This window comes from Phoxinus phoxinus (genome assembly GCF_949152265.1).
Source record: "Phoxinus phoxinus genome assembly, chromosome: 6".
NCBI classification, from domain to species: domain Eukaryota; kingdom Metazoa; phylum Chordata; class Actinopteri; order Cypriniformes; family Leuciscidae; genus Phoxinus; species Phoxinus phoxinus.
The window spans coordinates 8,720,641-8,744,434 of NC_136881.1; the positions used below are offsets into that span (position 1 = coordinate 8,720,641).

The 23,794-nt window shown below is 36.8% G+C and overlaps 1 protein-coding gene across 3 annotated transcripts in view; it reads right to left on the reverse strand.

Moving 5' to 3' along the window:
• Positions 1 to 23,794, reverse strand: part of sdk1b (sidekick cell adhesion molecule 1b) — a gene marked incomplete at its 5' end in the record, with an annotated part of 213,756 nt that overhangs the window by 177,846 nt on the left and 12,116 nt on the right. The window contains one exon of one of the 3 annotated variants that reach the window (XM_079615868.1): positions 10,309 to 10,492. The exons of the other annotated variants lie outside the window; for them this stretch is intronic. Of the gene's footprint in view, positions 1 to 10,308; positions 10,493 to 23,794 lie in introns of those variants that run through there. 3 annotated transcript variants of the gene reach the window in all.

Here is a 23,794-nt window from a genome sequence, read left to right on the forward strand (position 1 = left end):
AGTGTTTGTGTGGCTCGCTAACCACAGACAGATATATGATATCCATCCAGACGCTTCCAGTGAGAACTCAAGCAGACAACTGCTGACACTTGACACGTCCACATCCACGCCCACATACATTAGAGGCATATGATACCGCAGGACTCATGCCAACCTGATTAACAGCGATCCATTTCCCCCACAGCTGTGGCCACCTGTAAACCAGCAACTGTCCACACTATCACTGAATAAACTGATGAGTTTCCATGTAAGCGAGAGGGGGAGAAAGAGAGAGAGAGAGAGAAAGAGTTGTTATGCAACAGTTTTCCATTTTCACTTTTCCTGGCAAGTCACCACAGCTTCTTTTAAACATTAGCAGAAGCCTATTATTAAATTCCCATTTTCACAAACCATATAATATCAACAGAGATACTAAATTTAAGCGTAGTCGGTGCTTTATGTAATACAATTTAGTAGCAGTGTGAAAGTTCTCTTCTTAAAAGGAAGACAAACAGGCAGAATCTCACAAAATCATACAGGTCATATTAAACCACAAGAGCAAAACTTTCTTTCACATTTCAAAATATATTTTTTATAAAGTCAACCTTTTGTACCATTAAGATTTTTTTAATTATGCCATTACTTAAAATATAAAAAAAAAAATTAAAAAAAAAAAAATCTTGAAGGGATACTTCACCTCTGGAAAGATAAATGTGTATTTAAAATGGGTCATTTATGTAGAAGAAATGTGAAATTATTTTTTAATTTGGAGCCTTCTAGACTGAGAAAAGCCAGAAAATTTATTTTTGGCTTATGGGGATGAAAGACAACAACTCCCACAATGCACTTGCTTCGCTGCCCTAGGAGGCCACGCCTACCGGTAAGAGCGCAGCTAAACAACAAGGCTATGCTACTAGTGAGTCTGCCCGGTATTTTGATGTCGCCCAAAATGTCCAGGATTCAGTTTTGCGTTCTACAGTCGCCATTCATTATGTTTCCTGTGGAGAGCAGGACGAGACTGACGGCCGCGGGAGAATGACGTGATTACTGATGAGCGGCACCTGTGAGACGCACACACCGGTCTTGTATCTCTCAAGGAGGAGCGGGAATTTTCTTAGCAATGCTAAAACGCACATCAACCGATCACTTGTTTAGCGTTCATGTAAACACTACATTCAGATTCACCAATCAAAATTAATTCAGTTAGATTGAAACAAAAGGTGTGCATGTAAACAATGAATGGCGACTGCAGAAAGCAAAAGCTGAATCCCAGACATTTTGGACGATCTCGACGGCTGGACATGTCCGGGAAAAAGAAGATGGTAACCCCTACTACTCCGCTTTCTCTACAGAATAAGAACCTGTTAGCTTAGCTTCCAAATAAAAGATGGCTGACACTATTTGTACATTCTGTGAGTGAGATTGCACCCTCTATGGGCGAGTTGAAAACATGCGGAACAGCACCTTCAACTGGCTGTAGTTTTAAGCCTCTGGCCAAAAAATCCTCATATGACGCAATATGACGATTTTTGCGTCATATGAGGATTTTTTCCAGACTATAAATACATACATCTCATCTCAGAGGGATATGAGGCAGGGGGGGCACGGTAATTCGAAAATAATAGTGTCTTTCTACTGATACAAAGCTTAATGCTAAATCCTGAAGTATCCCTTTAACACAAAATAGTAAGTAATAGTAAAACATTTTAATAGTGAAAAAATTTGTTAAAAAAAAGGTAAAATATTTATACATCATAAGTCATGTTTGTTGTACTGCATTTAATTTATGCTGATTTAAAATAAGTAATTAAAAAATATACTACAAAGAGAATACTACAAATAAAAAGAAAAATGTGTGAATGCATTATAGTGCTGTGAACTTTGATGTAAAACATAAATGCAATTAAAATAATGTTGCAATGTATTGCAAACAAGAAAAATATCAATGGCCCTTAATACACAGCACAATTTCTTCAAGCAAAAAAGAGTTCTTGTTTGGAGGTGATATTTTACCAAGATTTTGAATATTCATCTGAATTTTTCTATATTAACTTGAACAGACTAGGGCTGTTGGAACGAATTCCGAAATTCGAATATAATTCGAATATTTAAAAAATCAATACTATTCGAATGCTGAAGTTACTATTCGAATATTGCTTTTTTTTTTTGTATATATAATATGCAATCTTGCCTTTCTCGCCAACTTGGCTTACACACGCATGTGAAAATGAAATGCTTTTGTTTCGTCTGATAAACAATACATTTTTTAATCGTAACACAATTGTGCGCGTTATCCACGCTGCATCGTCATAACAATACTGTCAATAATGGCGGCGAGGAGGACTGTCTCCACGGAAACGGAGATCACCACTCCTGACAATTTGAGAAGCGATGTGTGGAAGGTGTTTGGATTTCAAATCATAAATGGGAAAATCACAAATAAAGAAGTGGCAATTTGCAGAATATGCTAAATCTGAATGAAATATCACTCCTCAACTTGCAACCTTACTGTGCGTTCACACCGGACGCGAATAGCGCGTCAAATTCTAGCCTGCCGCGTCTAGTTATACGCTTGACCACTGTCCATTCGCGCGTCAAGAGCGTAACGCGTCTTTGCATTGACTTAACATTGAAATCACTCGCGCCTGACGCACTATTCGCGTCCAGTGTGAACGCACCATAGGGCACATCTGACAACGCTACACCCTGACAAGCTAGGCGATCTGTCCAAGGGAACCGCTGCTAAAACAGGCAAGAATGACGTCTTTTCTGCCTCTCTCTTCATCACGGGGCTTACCAGCTGTCTGCCAAAAGGCGATTACAGACAAACTGACACGGTTTATCTGTAAAGATATGAGACCGATCAACATCCCGGAGGGGTCTGGATTTAAAGATTGTATTCACGAGCTTGAGCCAATGGTAGCTACACGGTTCCTAGCCGCACAACAATCACTGACAGAGTTGTGAAACTCTGACACAACAGCAGACAACTGATCAGTGGAAAAATGTCCATTAAAGTTGCCAAATTAAAGTCAATCATTTTTTCCCGCTGTTTTATTGTTAATAAAAAAACGCGATCACCCGTTTCTACATGTTTATTGTAATGTTAGCTGTCCCTCTAGTGGACAGAACGTGTAACAACAACCAAATGCTATAGTGGCATTGACGATTCATAAGCCTGTGTAATGTCGCAAATATTAATAATAGGATGAATTTGAGCATTTAATATTCGAATATTATTCGAATATTAAATAAAATAAGGAATGAAATTCGAATAGTATTATAGAGGAAGATTGACAGCCCTAGAACAGACTGTACTGTTATAGTCCCATATAATCAGCACCCTTACCAGGTAGATTCTATGTCAAATGTGCTAAACGTCACTTAAGTTACGGTACTGACTACTACGGTGTGTGCTTTAAGAGAATGGTATCCAGCTTCACGTGGCTGCCAGTAAGAGCAAACAGTATTCAATCGCTCACACCACTTTTTCTACAAGAATAATGAATCAGAGTACTTGAAGGATAGGATTTTCCGTGCTCCCCAGACATGTACAATTGCATAAACAAAAACAGAATTGACAACCAGGAGCATTTGACCGCTCACATTTACATAAACATCCATTCAGTATTCAGTAAATTGGTGTAATTAAGCTTAGCCGATCATAACAATTTACAGGTAACTTACATATAGTTTAAAGGTACAGTACAGTAGCTAAAACAGCCTAAAGGTTAGAGAGAGGATGGAAAATAGTCGAGCAACACTACAATAAAAATAATCACGGTTTGGTACGTACCTCGGTTTTGGGGTCACGTTTCGATACGCAACAAGCAATTTTCCCAATGCTAGGTTTGTTTTCATTTATTTTGAACAGACAGTAGTGCAAATTACAGTTTGTTCAACCTAGCGGCATTAGTCCCCCCTATGGCAGTTGGTACAGTACAGAAAACAAAGAGAACGCTGCTCTCTGCCTTCCCAGTTTCCTTACCGGGAATTTAGTGGAGCACGTCACAAAAATGAATCGAAACTCAGAGTATAGGCTACTAGCAAGCTCTTGCCTGCCATCTGAACTCTTGTTTTGAGTTGGTGCATAGATTGTCTCTTCTTCTTCTGCTCTTTTTCCTGTTGTGGCGGTTAGCAAACAGTGTTGCATTACCGCACGCGCCCCCTTCTGGATTGGAGTGTGGATCGCCTGGGAATGACTGTATTCGTCGCCTGACTGTATGTACCAAACCGTGACCGTTCGGGACGAATACATGTACCGTTACACCCCTACTAACATTATAAGAAAATTTCAGGGTGAAAAACTGTAAAAATATGGTCACTTTAATGAGACAAAATTGTGTTACAAAGACTATGTTGTATATAGACCTTAGTCAGGTTAAACGCCATATTGAATTTAATGCATATGAAAACAAGGCTGTGAGGAATAGACAAAGTTTTTATTCCTGACAAACCTTTTGTTAGCATAATAGCTCTTTATGAGGTCTTTATTGCTTAAGGACAAAAACACACACACACACAAAAAAAAACACTTTTGGTTTGTGGATATTAAATCTAACCAACCAAATGTTGCTGTTTTTTCCCCTGAAGTCTCAGTTCCCCTTCGGTTTACCCTCAACATTTATGTCCTTCTCCTTTCTTGCACTCTGTTGTAGATAACCCTGTGTCCGTCCATTCTCCTTCACTTGTAAACCGCAGCCTAAGTATACTGATAGTGTCTAACAAAAACTCACACACGTACGCTCTATCTCTCTCTCTCTGCCGAACTCATACAGGCGGCTCATTTATCTCAATGAAGACTGATAACAAGTCTTTCTCCTATCACACTAGTCCTCTCTCTCTGTCTTTTTTCTTTTGCTCCTTCTTCCATATCTCATTCAGGTTAAGTGGTGGGAGGCTGGATGCTGAGAATACGCCTCTCTTCTGCACTTCTCTCACTTTCCACTCTATCTCTCTCCTTTATTTCTCTGAATCAATGACTCTCTTCAGTTGAAATGTGAAGGTCTTAAAGCGATAGTTCATTCATAACTGACAATTCGGCCCTGATGCTGTTCCAAACCCATATAAATTTCTTTCTTCCATGGGACATTATAGAATACATTTTGAAAAATGTACTGATGGGTCTTTCAAATCACAACGAATATATTTTTCACTTCCGGTCTGTTTATCATGCTAAAGCTATCATATGGATTCAGAAAACTTGGAATATAGCATCACCATACCTCATTCACCTCCATTATATCACCAAAAAAAATAAAATTAATCTTCTGTTTCATGAAATAAAGTGACGAAGAAGAGAAAATGTGATAGCTGCCATAATGACAAAACTTTCATTTTTGAGTGATCTATTCCTCTATAAGGTTCTTCCCTAACCAACACACCAAACACTCAATATGAATTTCGGACAAGCCAAAAATGACAGAAACTGACACAAATCAGAAAGCACATTTTCCATGCTGCAAGTCTCTCCACCTCTGATGCAAGAGAACATCACTAACTGTCTAAATAAAAAATGCAAAAATAGCCTTAAACTGACACTCTCATACAAAAGTACAAGCAGAAATCTAAATAACTAATCTCAAAACAAACAAACAAAAACCTTAAATCAATCAATTACAGCATAAAAAGTTTACCATGCCGATGTACTCCACTCCACTTTGCCTGACGACCAATTACTGTGGAATACATGGGGACCAAACGCCAAATATGCAAATCTATACACTCAAAATGTCCAGAAATGGCTAATAAATATCCATTGTGGAAAAGTCAGGCTTCATTTAAGAAATAAAGTCTGAGAAGCTACACTCCTCTGTAAATACAGTCATGTCTAAAGACCGCTGTTAGACACAATGTACAGATTTTTTTTATACGTTACTAATACTGATAATTCATCAAGTGCCATCTTTTTGTTAGAATGCCTGGCAAATAAACAATAGAATGTTTTCTTAACATTATAAGAATGCAGGGAAGGTGCACTGACTTCAGTAGAAACTTTATTTACCACTATTAATTTTTTCCATTGTTGTGTTTTATATCTTCACTTCTACTTTTGGCACACAAAAGCTCTGAAGTGCATATAGGGCTACAATCCACCACTCCCCCCCCCGAAAAAAGAACTACTTCGGCACACACACACACAGACACAACCATACAAACACATAAACCCACACTCAGACACCTGTCTGCGAGTGTTCTAATACTCTTAGAAATAAGTCTACCATCACAGCATCTAATTTAGCATTAGCAAAGATTAGCCCTCAACTCTAAGCTAAAAGTGGTTCATATATCTTGTAAACTTGAGAGAACCCAGAGAACCCAAAACTACATTATAAAATGTGTTTGCCTGAAGATTATCCACTATAGGAGAGCTAAAATTGCCCTTCTAATGTGTTTTTTTTTTTTTTTTTGAGAAAAACTCACTTACAGCTTGCTTTTACTCCCTTCGCAAATCACACATCTGCTTCTAAGCAAGATTCTGCTAAACTAATATGACCCTTATTTTCTGATAGCATCTCAATTTTAAAAATAGGGGCTATCAAGAGCTTAATAAATATGTAGGACACACACACACACACACAAACACACACACACGCACACACACACACACACACAATACTCTCCCCGAGTCTGCATTTATTTGATCAAATACATTAAAAACATTATTGTGAAATATTATTAATCAAATTTTATATATAACGGTTTTTCATTTTAATATATTTAAAAACTCCTGTGATGGAAAAAAAATGTCAGCATCATTAATAATTTCAGAAACCATTCTAATGCTGATATGCTGATTTGGTGCTCAAAAAACATTTCTTATTATAATCAATGTTGTTAACAGTTGTACTGCTTAATATTTTTGTGGAAACTATGATATTTTTCAGGATTCTTTCATGCATATAGAGTTTTTTTTATTTTGGGACTTATTCAACGTATCCCCCAGAGTTAGATAAGTCCATACATACCCTTTTCATCTCCGTGCGTGTCGTAACTCTGTCTGACCACCGCTAGCCTAGCTTAGCACAAAGACTGGAGGTAAACAGCTCCAGCTAGCATACTGCTCCCAATAAGTGACAAAATAATGCCAACGTTTTCCTATTTACATGTACATGCGTGTACAAATAACAAGGTCACATGAGACACAGCCATCTTCTAACCGTATACTGGGAACGATATTCTCAGAAGGCGAAACACTGCTACTTGGGCAGAGTTATTAGCACAACACTCTGAGCGAACTCTCTGCTCCTCACCGCGGGGCTTCTCAGGCGCTGTGAGCAAATCACTCCGCCCAAGTAGCACTTCGCCTTCTGAGAATATAGTTCCCAGTATGTATACGGTTAGAAGATGGCTGTGTGACCTTGTTATTTGTAAACTTTTGTCACTTATTGGGAGCAGTATGCTAGCTGGAGCCGTTTACCTCCAGTCTTTGTGCTAAGCTAGGCTAGCGGTGGGTGCGTCAGACTGAGTTATGGCACGCACGAAGATGAAAAGGGTATGTATGGACTTATCTAACTCTGGGAGATACGGTGAATAAGCTTAAAGTCCCAAAAAGTCTTTTGTGTTTCTTTAATGTGTTTTTGCTGGATACAAATATGAATTGTTTAAAAAAAAAAAATATCTTACTGACCCCAAACTTTTAAACAGTACTGTGAAATACTGTACAGTACACACATATACACACATATACACACACACACACACACACACACACACACACACACACACACACACACACACACACACACACACACACAGTATATATTGTCTGTCCAGAAGCTGTGAAAATGTTCCATATATTTCACTCAAATCTATATATATTTGAGTGAAATATATGCAACATTTTCACAGCTTCTGGACAGACATTACTGTTCTACAAATCAATAGTTTAGATTAAGCATGTGTCTCGTCCTGCACCACAAACATGAAAGATGACCTCAACACGGTTTGTTGAGATGAGGTGTGCTATTACTTATCTGAGCAATCAGACTTCACAATTTTTTAAACTGGCAGACGACAAAGCAAGCAAAAAAAATCCTAAGCAAATAAAAGCTTAGCGAAAACGATTTGCTACTTGCTAATCAATATTCTTGCTCATTTACCCAGAAGACACAGACTATAAATTTTCATTGCGTATACCTGTTAAAAGTGCACTAGCACATAAATGACCTCAAAGCTTGACTAAAAGCAACATAACTCCAAAATTGATTTCATGGCGACTGTTTTTGTAAAGCAAAGGACAGTCATTTAAATAAACATATTTCCCCATGCGAGTTATAGTGCGGATTTTAGTCCAATATTATGTAAAATTTAGAATGTAAAAAGCATACTTACAATAAAAAAGCCGTGAACAGTTCCTCTAACAAATACTTAAGTGAATTCTGTGGAACCCTGGACATGTTTTGTCTTCAGTCAAAGAAGATATTTATGCATTTTATGTGAGTACTTTCAGACAGGCCTCAATCTGATAAGTTCCTATAGGTAGATTGGGCCAACTGGGAATGTTTCTAAAGAAAATAGGGGGAAAACATTGCAGTGAACAAGCTGAGCATGGCATGAGGGAAATCATGGATGAGTGAAATAGGTTCATATCTGCATCTTAAGCGGGTATTGCTCGCTCTCATGTCTTCAATGCCTCCATCTTTTGTTCCATCCTGTGTGTGCGTGTGTGTGTGTGTGTGTGTGTGTGTGTGTGTGTGTGTGTGTGTGTGTGTGTGTGTGTATGTGTGTGTGTTTGTTTGAGATTTTGAGATTGTGCATTCGTTTATGTGTAAGGTCTGACGAGATAACTAGAGGAGGAGACACCTGGAGCCATGAACTGATGCATGAAGAGAAGCATGTTTCACACACACACACACACACACACACACACACACACACACACACACACACACACACACACACACACACACACACACACACACACACACACACACACACACACACCAGAAACCAACCGTACTGTGATAGCACATGCACAAACATGCATTTCCATGTCACCATTTAGATAAGATTCTAATGAAATGGACCCATGTGAGAGAGACACAACACCATTGTGATCATCAGACCAAAATGGATTTCTGAATTCAGACTTGCATAAATTTGTCAAGCAGACTTGCAATTTTCTGCCAGCGTTAACCCTATTCCTTTCTGTTCTCATGTCTTGATTTTTCATTTTTATTCAATTCTGTCAACTCTTATTTTCAGGGATGCACTGACAAATAATTCACTAACAAAAACAGTGTCTTGGTTGTTGGACGCAGTAGAATCATGTTTATTTTTGAGCATGTTCTACCATAGAATCTTTGCTTTAATAAGTAAATATTATACTATAAATACTATGTTAATCATTATGTACCCAATAGCATCCAATATAACATTATACTGCAACATAGCATTCTCAAGAAAACAGAACATTTGTTAATTGTAATAATTCAGAATGAAAGTCAAGCTTATAAATGGTGTTTAGTCATAAAAATAAAAAGCAGACATCTAGCAATTTTTAGCAATCCAACCTAGTTTAGTTTGCTGTAGTCTGCTAGGTACTAAGCAATGGGATTGATCATGGCAGAGGCTCCATCATGCACCAATCAGGGGCCGTTTACACGACACCATTTTCAACTAAAAACTGACAACTTTTTATTTGTTTTGGGGGCCTGAAAACGGTTTCAAAGCACAAGTTTTTGAAAAAGATACTGTTATTGCCTCCATGTTAACTACAAAAACACAAATATGTGAAAATGGTGAAGTCTATAGGCACGTTATCTTTCTTTACAAAGTGACATCGCCAACTCCTGGCCTGGCAGCAATACAGCGTTTTTTGTCTTTTTCGCAGATCCGTGTGAACGGGATCATTTTCACAATGTTGTCGTCTGTACGTGAAAAATGCAAAGGTAAAAGTTTCCCGTTTTTAGGTACATCCTTGTCGTGTAAATGCACCCTTAGTTTAGTGACTTTGCTCATTCGCCATGTTAATAATTAAAGTGCATGTGGTGTTGGGATTTTCTGATTCCAACTCTAAGTGAATGAAAACATCCTGCAAAGTTTTAAAACTGAAAGTGCACCGTATATAAAGTTAAAAGTAAGAGTCGACTGAGTCAATGAAATGAATCGTTTTTCAAACGAGTCATAAACCGTTGGCCGTTGGAGCAAGATATGTTTTACCAACGTTTGTTTACATCAGTCATTCACGCTAGAGCTCAGCTAATGTAACTTACCGGTACATTGCATACATGCACTGTTATTGATACAGTTTCCACGTGTTCACCGCAATATATTAGAAAAATACTCAATAAATAAATGAGTAACTTACAAGTAAAATAATCGTACCTCAAACTGAGTAGTGCATCACTGAGAAACGTCCTGCTCGAGTCGTCCTTGCGATGGAAGTTCGGGTTGAATGACAAGATCTTTCAATGTTTCATCATCGGACTCGCGCTCGGATTGATATGGTCAAATCGACGTCATTGTTCGTTACTGTGTTTAGTTTACGGTGTAGGAAGCCTCGGGACAGCTGACGTTGTTATTATGGCAATGGTATTTTTTGTTTTCGATGCGTGCTGTGCGCGGTAAACCAATCACAACAGACTGAGCTGTCTGGCCAATCAGAGTAAAATATAAAAGCAAATTCAAAATATTAATAAAAAGTATATTAGTAGGTAAGAGTACAGAAATAACACTCAAACTTAGTTTTATAGATTGTATTATACTTTAAATTATCGTATTACTATATACTTATATAAACTATTATTTTTATAATCCTTCATTGCGTTTCCCCCCTCTCATTTCTCTCCACACTACATTTTTGGTTTCTTTATTATTCCACTTTAATATACCATCAAGAGCATCCAACTCATTTTCAAAAAGTATAAATGGCACAAACATCAATACAAATCACCAACATTAACTAAAAAGAAAATGTTAGACCTACATTACACCTACTGAACTGCTGGATGTGAGAAAACAGGATTCATCTAAAATATTCTCCAAAGGCCATATAAACACTAACTTGCACATGCGCACACACACACACACACACACACGCGCGCTGGAGAACAGTTTCAATCTACACCGACATCTGTTCAATGAGCATCATGTCAAAAGAACAAATAAGAATGTGGACCCAAAGACCCCTTCATACCTTGCTCAAACGCACACTCTTTCTCTCTCAGGACTCATATTTGGATCACGCTCACTCCCAACTGTTTGTGTGATGACTGCAGAAGTGTTACCCCAACATGATTATGCAGGAGGCATCATTCCCAAGACAAATGCTTGCTGTGGGTTTTATTACAGTTATAATGTGTTTTCTCCTCTTATGCCTGTTTTCTATCACATCAGTCCTTTTTCTTTCCTGTCAAACATCATCCCACACTTTTGTGTTCAACATCACTGCACATAAAGGCTCAAAGTCCAGAGCAGAAATTGTACCAAACCAGTCAAAAATAGGAAGAACTTGTTATTTGGGGCTGACCGATTAAACCGAAACCAACTGTTTTAATGAAATTATGCAATAATATGGTAAACCATTGGTACCGAAAGAGGACAACATTTTTTAATTGAAAAAATCTTGAGAAGTTCAAGTTCAGAAGTTGGTTATCATCAATGATCTTCTTTTGTGCCAAGTTAAAAAGAGAAAATAATCAAATTATCTTTCATTTGTAAAGTATTTTCATTGTTTCATTGAATATTTTATTAATTAACTGAAGTATATTCACTGGATTATCCAAAAACCCCCAGAAATTAACGTTATTGAACACAGAAACCATTTTTTATGGCTTTTACGGGAAATAAACAACAACTATATGGAGATATATACCATTGAAAAACCATGATAAGATTGTTATCACACTACTACCCACACAAAACCAAATTCGGGTTGTTCATTTATCTTGTATTTTCTCTTTCTTATAAACGCTTAAAAAGGCACATGTGACAAGTTAAAGTTAGTGCAATTGAACTTGATGGATGATCCCTCAATCGCCTTCTCTCTCGTGTGTGTGTGTGTGTGTGTGTGTGTGTGTGTGTGTGTGTGTGTGTGTGTGTGTGTGTGTGTGTGTGTGTGTGTGTGTGTGTGTGTGTGTGTGTGTGTGTGTGTGTGTGTGTGTTGGGGATGAAAGATGTCATTAGTGAAATTCTGGGATTCTTAAGAGGATCTCGGGCTTATGCTGGGAGCTCTTAATATCGATGTGTACCTCAACCAAAAGTTGCACAATCAACCTCTCAATTCATTTTCTCTTATCTGTTTGTAATGGTCCCACAACCCACATATATAAATGGATCACATGCAGAAGAACAGCTCTGTAAACCGCAACATACTTTACGATCACAAACACCATGCACAAGCGTGAGAGCAAAACACTTTTAAATAAAACCGAACCAAACATGAGATTGAGAAGCAAAAAAACTTCTATGTACTGCAATTGAACTCTTACGCTGAAAGAAGGACAGGGATGTGGCATAAACAAATCAAAGCTATTGTAATTAGCATCACACTGTAAACACTGTGATTACAATTAGATGGTCTGTAAACAAAGCACTTGCCTAATTACTTTACTGAGTCAGCAGGCTATGTGGCTCTGTGTGCTTTTGTGCGCAAGTACACAAACACAGACCAGGAAGGCCAGAGTCAAAATTTTGAAAAATGAATTGTACCGTGCAAGGAACATGAATGAGCAAACCACTCACAGCATCCTAGCATCATGGTGGAGTGTTCCATACAAATATCCATTTGAAATAGTGAGCACACATTCAAACTTGGGCAGGTGCTCCTTCAAAAAAAGTCAAAATCAAAGAAATGAAAAAACCATCACACTGCTTTATCTGCTCCCATAAAACTTGAATATATTGCAACGTTTTCGACCACACAAGGTCTTCGTCAGGCAATGAGGAAGACCTTGTTTGGTCGAATCGTTGTTTTATGGGAGTGGATAAAGCAGTTTTCATTTCAATAATAACAATTTACTTAAAGGTTCAAAACTTTAACATTAGTTAATAAATGGGGAACCATGATCTAACAATGAACAACAATTTCGAAGCTACCGAAATATATAACTATCCAGGTTCTTTTATAAATATACTATTGTCCGTCATTCATCTCCTTTCATTAACTAAAGCCAATTTATAAAACTGAACATTTTAAAAATACAGTATGTGGCATCATTAACAGGCATATTGTTTATTGTTAGTTTATATGTTAACTAATGCAAACGAACTGAACTTTACTGCAATTACTTAACAGGAAAAAATTGAAATAAAATTCTAGGTAACACTTTATATTATGTTTTATGTTTAATATATTTTATAATTATTGTAGAAATTCATATTTTATGTATCTGTTAACATTTGTTAATGCAACATGACTTAACATGAACAGACAATAAACAATTGTATTTTCACTAATATCGAAAAGGTATATGATTTAAAATTATCTTAAATAATTAAGATTAGTTCATGTTAACAAATGCCTTTAAGGTGCAGTAAGCGATTTCTGAAAAACGCTGCTGAAAGTGGATTGGACCGAGCGCCACAACATGCTTATAGCCAATCAGCAGTAGGGGGCGTGTCCACTCATGATGGGGGAGGAGAGAGAAAGACAGAGAGAGAGAGAGAGAGAGGGAGAGACAGCTACAGCCCCACAACTATTGTTAAAGGGGTCATGACATGGGTTTTTTTATTTTATTATTATGTTCCCTTAGGTGCAATTATAGTATTACTATAGTTTTTTTTACAAAAAACTTTTAAAATGTAGTGATTTATGACCTTTTCCCACCCTGTTTCTCATCCTCTGATTCAAACAGTCTGTTTTGGGGGTGTTTCCCCTTTAAGAGTTCAGTGTTAACGCCCACTGTTATGATTGGCTAACTTCAGTGCCTATGCATCAATTATTAACGCCCCCAGCCAGAACATTTGCGGATTCAGGGTATTTAAAAAGTAGTTTAAAGTTTTAAATACATTACTTACAGTTTGCGTAGTCGTTGTTGAGCCCAGAATAGTCGGCACGGACTTATCTTTGAGCAACAGTTTTCTGGCAAAGCCAGCATAATTTTGGGATTTGTTCTCAAAACAAATGTATAGAACAAACGCTTAAACTAACACTGCCGTGACTGGGACGTCCGCAAAAAATAAAGTGCATCCATTTTTCCCTGACGACTGGATCTTTCGCAGCGTATTCAAAGATGTTGTTTGTCCACAGCCAGGAACAGCACATCTGCGTGGCATCGTAATTTCCCTGTACACAGACCCACTCGCTGTCCGTCGACTGAACACTTGTGAGGCGCGCGACAACGATACGAAATGAGCGTAGTTGCCTTGCGCTTTAAGCGTAGTTGTCTTTTGCCGGAGGCGGTCATATGCAAACGCTGGTACGTCACTTCGTACCGTGACGTCACTTCTTACCATGGATCCAGAACGAGCTGTATTTAGAGCTTGATTAAATAAATGATTCGTTTATAATGGGGAGGACGTCTTAAGCTATGAAACTTGCAGGATGTTTTAATGGTACAAAGACCTCTTATATACCAAAAGATCAAGGCAAATTTGGTTTCTCATGTCATGACCCCTTTAAAGAAATCCACAAAAATCTAAAAGACACTCATGACGAATCACTAAAAGCTCATTTTGACCTCCAGAATAAACTCCAATGTTACTCGACCCTCAATAGAATCACTAAATTGGCCAGTTATCGATTTATTAAACATTTAAAGAAAGACAAATCCTCTCCAAATACAGATTAAGTGACCATGATCTCGAGATATAGAGAGGAAGACATGGACAAACATGGACAGAGAGAGAGCAGAGGAGAGAGAGAGGGATATTTGAAGAAAGACTGTTGAAAGAGAGATGTCTGAGAGACATTACAAAAGAGAAAAGCTCAGAGGAATATCACTGGAAAAAGAAGGGTTATGATCAGCAAGAGTTTTAGGATCTGTATTAATATTAGAAAAGCTTTCCAGCCCAGGAGAGACCTAAGCGGGCAGGCCTGAAAACAGACGCAGAGGTTTGGTTGTTTCTGCTCCATACTTGAGTAACAATGGTTTTGCAATGTTTCACAGAACTAAGATATGCTGTTGTTGTAATGTTAGCTAGTAACAGGACAGCTTTGAGCGTCACTGTTAGTCTGGAGCTGATGTGCTGCTGGCGACCTTCAATTAACTCTTGCTTGTATATACTCGTATGTCTATTTTTTGTTCTTCCTTCCTTGTCATTCATCATCTTCGCTTTATTTTTCACTAAGCATTATTTTGCTTCGCTTCAGCTATGATAAAGAGAAATCCACTCCTGTTGCGTGTTTGCTATTTTGGGGCGGAACGATGAAGGGATGGGTGTGTTTGTTTGGGTTGATTTCAAATATCAACAGTGTTTCTCAGAAATCACTTACTGCACCTTTAACTAATGGTAACAAACGAGACCTTATTGTAAAGTGGTAGGTTCGAAAGCTAAAACAAGAGGACTCAGAGAGTGTAGCTCATACTTCAAATCATGCCAAGTTCACTTATACAATGGTTGGCTGACACACTAAGGGCATCAAGTGAAGGGTTTTGTCCAAAATGCATCAGCTATCGAAAAATGCTCATTACTAAGTGCTAATTGGCTAGTTTTGATATCAAGGGAGTCTACATCCCAAGTGAATAGCTGACTCCTTTGGGCCACATTCACGGCACCTGTGTGCATTTCCAGATAGCAAATTAATTAGGAGCCAGATCAAAGAGATGACATTTTTAGCTTTTAGTAACAGATGGCAGCACAGTATTCATAGACCTTTTAGAGAAATTGCCAAAAAAAAAAAACACAATTAAATTAACAAACTTTCTCTCTTTTTCTTTATTTCAAAGAGACTTTGCAATTATTGCCTTTGATGCACCACCACCATTCTATACCGGTATTTGTCATTTAAATGTACATTTACCAAAACGAAGAAATCTGTGAACAAATAACCATTGCTTAAACTAATCAACCCTAAATCAGAGACCAAAGAAAATGAGATTGCAGAATTGTTCAGGAAAACCATCGACTTCCAATATTGAGTGAAATTGACATGTTTAACATTCTCTGGAGCTCTCCGGAGGGCTGAACCAGAAGCACAGAGATGTCCTAGTTTGGAAGTTCTCAAAAACAAACACTTGGAGCGTCTCTGAAAGTTTCCCCCTCCCTCCTCCCCGTCCCTGCTTTCACAACTACCATCAAAAGCCCTCGATCACAAATTAGTCGTCTGAGTTGATGGATGACACCGGAAATATCCAATTCAAACTAGGAAAAAGGAAAACTGTGATGGATAATATTGTAAATTATCAAAAATATTGTTAAACTAAAATACAAGAAACACATTTCATTGGTTTCTTATGTACTAAGTAAGAAGCCAGGGTAATTATAGTCAATTAAACCTAAAATGAAACCAAAACTTCATTACTTCAAATTAACGTTATTTGGAATAAAATTAACTATAATAAAAAGTCAACTTTTATTATTATTTAAACTACAGTAGATCCTGAGGCAAAATGTCTTATCTTGGTTTAAATTGGTATACTAAAATAACTAAAAGTGAAATAAAAATAAATAAAAGACATTGTATAGACAATATATAGACATTGTTAAAAAAAATGCAAATGACAAAAACAACAAAATTTAACCAACTAAAATTAAAATGAAATGGAAAATATAAAAATACACACTATATGAAAATATTAATAGCAACTAGCTGATGCTAAAATACTGAAACAAACCATCAATTTGCCTTTGTCTTATTAAAAAAGTCCGAAGTAACATCAATTATAAGTTATTTTAAAGATGCACTAAATAATTTCTTGCCAAGTAAAAAAAAAAGGTTTACACAAATAAATGAATAATGCATTAACTCTAAAAACATGAAATTGGCTCAAAGATTTACACGTGCACATTTGCAAATGCAGGCACCTTTAAGAGTCAGTTCAGGTGTACAGAAAATATCTCTGTGCTGTAGGCATAATTTCACTTCATATCCTGAGAAATGCAGGAACTTAAACTTATTTTATTCATACCACACAGACTGGGGAAAGGCATATGAAACAAATAAAACTGGCTGACTGGGCATGTACGTGCGCACCAGTGCAAAGAATCTGTACAATAAATACAATTCATACATTTCATTATCAGCAGCACGCCTCATTTAACAAAAACGCTCTCTTTGTGCCTAAAGAAACTTGCTTCTGTTGCTCACAGCGAAGGCGCAAGGAAACAATAGTTTATGCATGCCCTGGGACACTGGGACTCTAGACTGAAGTCTCAATGAATTAATCGCACATGATACATGAGTCTTACACTTCCTCATACTATGCAGCTGCCAATTAATTTCAAGTATAATCATGGAATGCATGTTCCAAATCCAACACACGTGTATACCGTATACGTGTGTACAAACCATCAAACACCACAAATCATCAAGAGTGCTCGCAGCTTGAGCATATGGTTAATGCATGAGTTGAAGCATGCTGAAAATGAATTCTGATTATCATTATTAGAGCAACACATGTTTATTTAATTGCATTTGTGAATAATAAGGCTGTTCACAAATTGGTCTGCATATAAGTATATGCTAATTTCTAGAGAGGTAATATGAATAAACAGGTGCTTGAAAGACTTAATAGGAAGTGTCTGTGTGCGTGTGTGTGCGCGCGATGATACACCGAACAGCCATAAATATTATGTTGGCACAAAAACAGAGAGAAATAGGGAGGAAGAGTGAGAGGAAGCAAAACAAGTTGCAATTCACTCGTATTATGAAAGCACAGGTGGGCAAAGCTTCTAATAACTATTTAATATAATATTTTTATCTTTTCAGTACTTCGGTACGGTGTAATTTTATTCAACTTTTCTCTCAACTTGGTTCGCTATCATCGCAATGCATTATGGAATCACCTGCCTTGTTCAAAATTAGATATCTTAGAAGGCAGAATAATGTTGCTGCCTACCTTTTGAAGCATCCTTCTCATTACCTTAAAATACCGTCTAGGTAGGCATATTCACTAGGTTTTGGAACAGAGCAGTATACCTGCTAATTTAAAGAGCCAATCTAATTTAACTGCTGACCTAAACTGAATTTTGTCGACAGAATGCCAATAAATGCCTCACACTAAAGCCAAAAAAAAGACTATTTTGCACCATCTGAGAAGACTATCTGAAAAGACTTTAGTTAAATCTTTAAAATTCGTAGTTATTAGCCATCGAAAACAAACGGCTCCACGCTTTACTCTCTTCAGTTGACAGCCTTCATTACATTAGCTTTCGATTCATTTTCTGACAAGTTCTCAGAAATAAACCGAAAACGGAAAAACAGTAAATTAATGAGATACAGATGCAATGCATTTTAGTGGCACGAGTGAATAGTACAGCAAAAAAAAGATGGATATTTCCTATCTGACACATTGCTGAAATAGAGTGTTTGCGTGGGTGCATGCTAATGCCCTGTTGTTTCTTTAAGCAAGTGAGGGCAAAAAGTTTAATTAACACACGATCAAATGTCACTGGTCTGACGCCACAATTATAAGCATGGATCCTCGATAATTGATTTAATGAAGAAAGAGATGGTGGGGTGTGTGAAGTGATCCATGTTCAATTAATCTTTTTTCATAAAACTGACTAATTATGGGCTTTTTAGTCAGTTATTTACTGTATCTGATTTTGAAGAACATATACAAACACAAACATACATACAGAGATACAAGTCTAAAACTGCATTTTAAAAAATTATACATAGAGCGATAGATAAAACGAATGATAGATCAAACAAACGATAGACAGAATGATAGCTAGAACGAATGCGATAGAACGAATTAACGAACGATAGAACAAATGAAAGAACGGTAGATATAGAACGATAGAGTGAACGACAGATAGATAGAACAATAGAATGAACAATAGAACGAAAGATAGAATGAACGATAGAACAAAAGAATGAACAAACGATAGATGCATGGGATGGAACAAAAGATAGATAGATGGATGGATGGATGGATGGATGGATGGATGGATGGATGGATGGATGGATGGATGGATGGATGGATGGATGGATGGATGGATGGATGGATGGATGGATGGATGGGTGGGTGGATGGATGGATGGATGGATGGATGGATGGATGGATGGATGGATGGATGGATGGATGGATGGATGGATGGATGGATGGATAGATAGATAGATCGATAGATCGGTAGATAGACCCAACACCTGCTGGGTGTGTCTCTCTTTTCTCTCTCTCTCTGCATTTTACACATACACAGACACACACACACACACACACACACACACACACACACACACACACACACACAGTCGACTAAATAAAAATTTGTTTTAAAATGGAACCAATGGACTGATTATTGCCATCATCAAGAAAGATCTCAAAAACATGAATAAACATGCATGAGCTTCCACATATTAAAGAGCAACTCCAAATGTACCTGTTTGGGCAAGATTATCTGGGACAATATATGGAGGGAGAAGGCATGGATGCTGAATTTAACGTGAAATAGTGTTTGCAAATCATTTACTTCCAATTATTTCTTTAATACTTTCATTAAAAAAGATATTAAACTAGAAACACAGTAACTGCACAGTTACCCAAAATAATGCCTGAATTACTCATATTTAGCTACAGGATAACAATCTTTTATAGTCTAGGTAAAAAAATAACCCACAAACGAAAGTCATTTCAGAGGCGTTATTACATTTTGCTGAAATATTATGATTTTTTTTCCTCCTTTGAAAAAAACATCCACTGATAAATCATGCACAATACAACTAGCAACATGTATTTAGAAAGAAACCAGGCTCAATTCTGATTTCCTGCTGACTGAAGTCTTGCTGAGTGACAATTAAATGAAGTATACTGTAAATATATAGTCCTTTTTCTTCGTTCAGTGTCCTTTACCCTTGAGAACATCACTCAAGTTATTAATTTAATTCATTTACTGAGTCGGCAGTTGCTAAAGTAATAAACTAAGCAATAAATTCAGCAATAATTCAATAAATAACAAACACTCTTGATTTCGAAGGCATATGGCTTTTGTGCCTGAAACTGTGAGAGCAATACGTTTGTGTGTTTTCTTTCGATTTAAGAGGTCAGTTACAATCAAGGTGACCTATTTCTAACGGTTATCTGACAAATTAAAAATGGTACCGTGAAGAAACTAGGAAACAAGGTGATATCTAGACTGCAATCTAGAGAAAACAGCATACTGAATATGTGACCAATTTATATATGAGCATAGGTGCAAACATTCCAACTTAAATGTAACCTGTTCAATAAAACGACAAGTTTATAGCTGGATGTTTATTGTATTTCTCACAGCGTAAGTGCATTACATAATTCTTCGTATGACACATTTAAACATGTTGTTGATTGAATTTTAGGCTGTATGTGCTTCGCTCGACAGAGCTCTCCATGTATCATAAGGGTGTTTATTGAAGAGGAAGGCTGGCTGTCATATGAGCCATTTTACAGGCTGTTACAAGCTATGATTTTTAGAAAGAGCTAACAATATAGACATTAAACATATTTAAAGAGCTTTCTTGTCCAACCTGCTAATAAAAAAAACAGCTTAGGCCAGCACAAGTTTCTTTCAATGTTGGACCAGGTTAAAGGCGGTTATGATGGCATGAGAGTGAATAAATGTGAGTAAATTGTTTAGTTGAAAGAAACAACCCATTGTTTAAACTACCTGTTGGTAGCATCTAACACATTAGGAAGTGACCAGCTATGTTAGTCTTTTCATACTAGACAATACTACATCAAAGTTCTACTAGGGGTAGCATACTAGACAATGCTACATCAAAATATCAACAACTATATTGAGAAATATCAGAAGTACAAGTCACGGTGCTCAAAGGGGGAGATGCGAGTTTGAATCTGTTTGCATTTATTAAAATGTTTTCATCCAGAAGTAGCTTTTATGCAAAGCAACTTACAAACAGTACAGTCATCTCTATAATGTCACTGCCACAATGGCAAAAACACCAAAACGGTGAAATATTACTACTTTAGACTACAGCACAACCCACCGTTTTTCATTCAAGCAACATTTGCCTGTTTTAAAATTGACCTGTCTTTTCTGAAGGACATTTCATTGAAGCTGAATTTTGGCAATTCACTGTGTAGAGAGTGTTTCACAACATATAGGAAAAGCAATGGGGTTTATGTGCAGGTCAGTCGGCCAATTTATTTTCTGCTCTAATCCAACTAGTGACAATAGCGTTTTAAACCAAGAATAGCAAAAACAAAAATGGCAAACCCCCAAACTTCCTATCACTCTCAATCAATGTTTGAGAATTTCAACATATTTAACTCAATAAATGTCCTAAAAAAAAATTATTTAAAAAAATTGGAAAAACCCACAGCAATACAAAGCGATTAAACAGCTGAATTAATTACCCTGTAACGACCCGACCCAGAAAACTCATTTTCGGAGGAATAATTTGTTTTCAGCGGATACCAATTAAGCATTGATTGTGCATATTAAGGTCTACGCTTCATCCATTATGCCAGTATCAGTCACCAGCAGACAAACACAAAAACAAACACACAGAGCCATCAACTTTATTCCTTCTCACATAGTTTACTAAGAAAACAAGCCTGTATTGAACCTAGTGTGCTAATGTTCAAAATGATGTTGTTATAATACGATTGAAGATGAAAAAGAGATATTTTGCACAATGTCCGTGATACTCGTTTCCAAAAAAGCACCATAAAAATGGTCCGTACAACATTGCCAAGAGTTCTGGAGTCAAATAGTTGATTAACAGATCAAATTTAAGCCAATAATCCCCGAAAACCATTGCTGTCAAATCTCCGTGCGTGTGATCAATTCAAAACATTCAGACACTTTGTGATCAGTCACATTAGCAGCAAGAACCATTATTGACATCAATCCTAGCAAAACACAAGAAAGGAAAGGAAAAGGATTCTATAAAAAATAATATAATAATACAAAATATATATATTTTTTAAAAATAATAATTTCCGAACAGATTTACTAATTTGACATCAAAAAGTTGACATGTGGCTCCAACAAACACAGCAATGTTGAAAGTATCTCAACATACGAATGGCTTAATAGTCTGTGTTGGGTGTAATGCATTATTAATTACTGTAATTGAATTACTTTTCCCTTGAAAATGTGAAGTAAGGGATTAGTCTTAATATTTATGTCATTTAATTAGTCACTTCTGATGTAATTGCATTAAATACTGTATAGACTATAGAACAACTCTATATAAAATAATAGTGGATGTAACATCAAAATGTAACGTCTAATGTTAAAATGTATGCCCCCCCCCCCTTAATACATTGGTCAGTTTAAGAATAATTTATGCAATTTTATATTATTTATTTGAAAGAATTAAAAGATTTCATGTTTCATGTCTTGTGTTGTTCAACCGATCGAGGTTGATATGGGATTTAGAAAGTAATTAGTAATAAGGAATGCAATACTTTTTAGAGAGAGTATTAGTGCAGTAATCTAATTACACTGTTAAAGATGTAACACAACTTTTTTTAACCCAACACTGCTTAGTTACACATTAAACTGGTATATGAGAAAGTATTTTATTACTGGAAAAAAAACGACACGCAGTGAACCTCATTCATGAAATATCTGTAACTGTAATATCCAATTCAGTGGATCAATATACATAAGAATGGCTTCGTTCGTTCTGCTTTTGTTTCATGAGGCCAAGTCAAGTGAAAGTTTACTTCTCGAAGTTTATTCATCAAAACAAACTTATGTACTGGGGATTTTTGTTCTAATCCTTTATTGTGGTTGGAGGTTTGTTAGATTTAACTCTACACCGACCATACAGTAAATAATATCACATTTCCATTCCAGTGACACACTGTTTACAGCGGTATTGTGTTCAGCCCTGTGCTTAGAATAAAGTGTGACTCATTGCTGAATAAATTCACCATAGAGTAACCATGCTGATTTGAAGCTCCAATGCTTGAACCTTCTCACTGCTGGCTGAAAAGTGGGCCAGCTTCCTCATAAACAACCACAGCGTTCAATCAAAAAACAACTATGAAAAATAACTGAGATTGATTGCCTTTGGTGTTATTCTCTTACTTACTCCAAAGCACGTTGCCCACAGCAGATCTTTGGCTGCAAAGTCATTTGTAAAACAAGTCACTCTCTCCCATTTGCTCCAGAAAATGTACAAATGACAAAAAGATGCCGAAATAGACCAACTCTGATGTTCTGAAGCAACTTGTGTAGATATGCAATTTTCAAAACCATTTTCCACTGCGAACAAACCACTTACATCTTCAACTGTTAGATGACAGGCTGATCAATGCCGAGTAAACAGATCAAATGAACTTTTTGATCAAATAGATGAAAGGTAAACAAACAAGAGAAAATAAATGAATCTGTGCACTCAAAACTTTTGAATAAAACAGAATAAGTAAACAAATTATGAAAACATTATGGCAGTGTTTTTTTGTGAAATCTCAAAGCTGTTGAGATTTGTGATGTTTCCAAAAGACATCTTGAAACTTGTTTCAATTCCAGCTGTCCTTCAAAAAGTTCCAAATAGAATGCATTTTTATTACCATGTTCTTGCAGATCTTCTTTTTTAGTTGACGATTCTTAAATTACTTCTTAAACTTATTGTGTATATACGGAATCATCACGTTTCAATGTTAAAATTAATGTTCCTCAATCCTGGACAAGTACTGAACAGGCCAGACTGTAAGCTACAGTATGCTATCCTCACCACATGTTGGTTATCCAACAATATTAGCTCCCTAAGACAGAGGAACCTCCCTCCGTTCTCCTCGCCCCTCATTTTC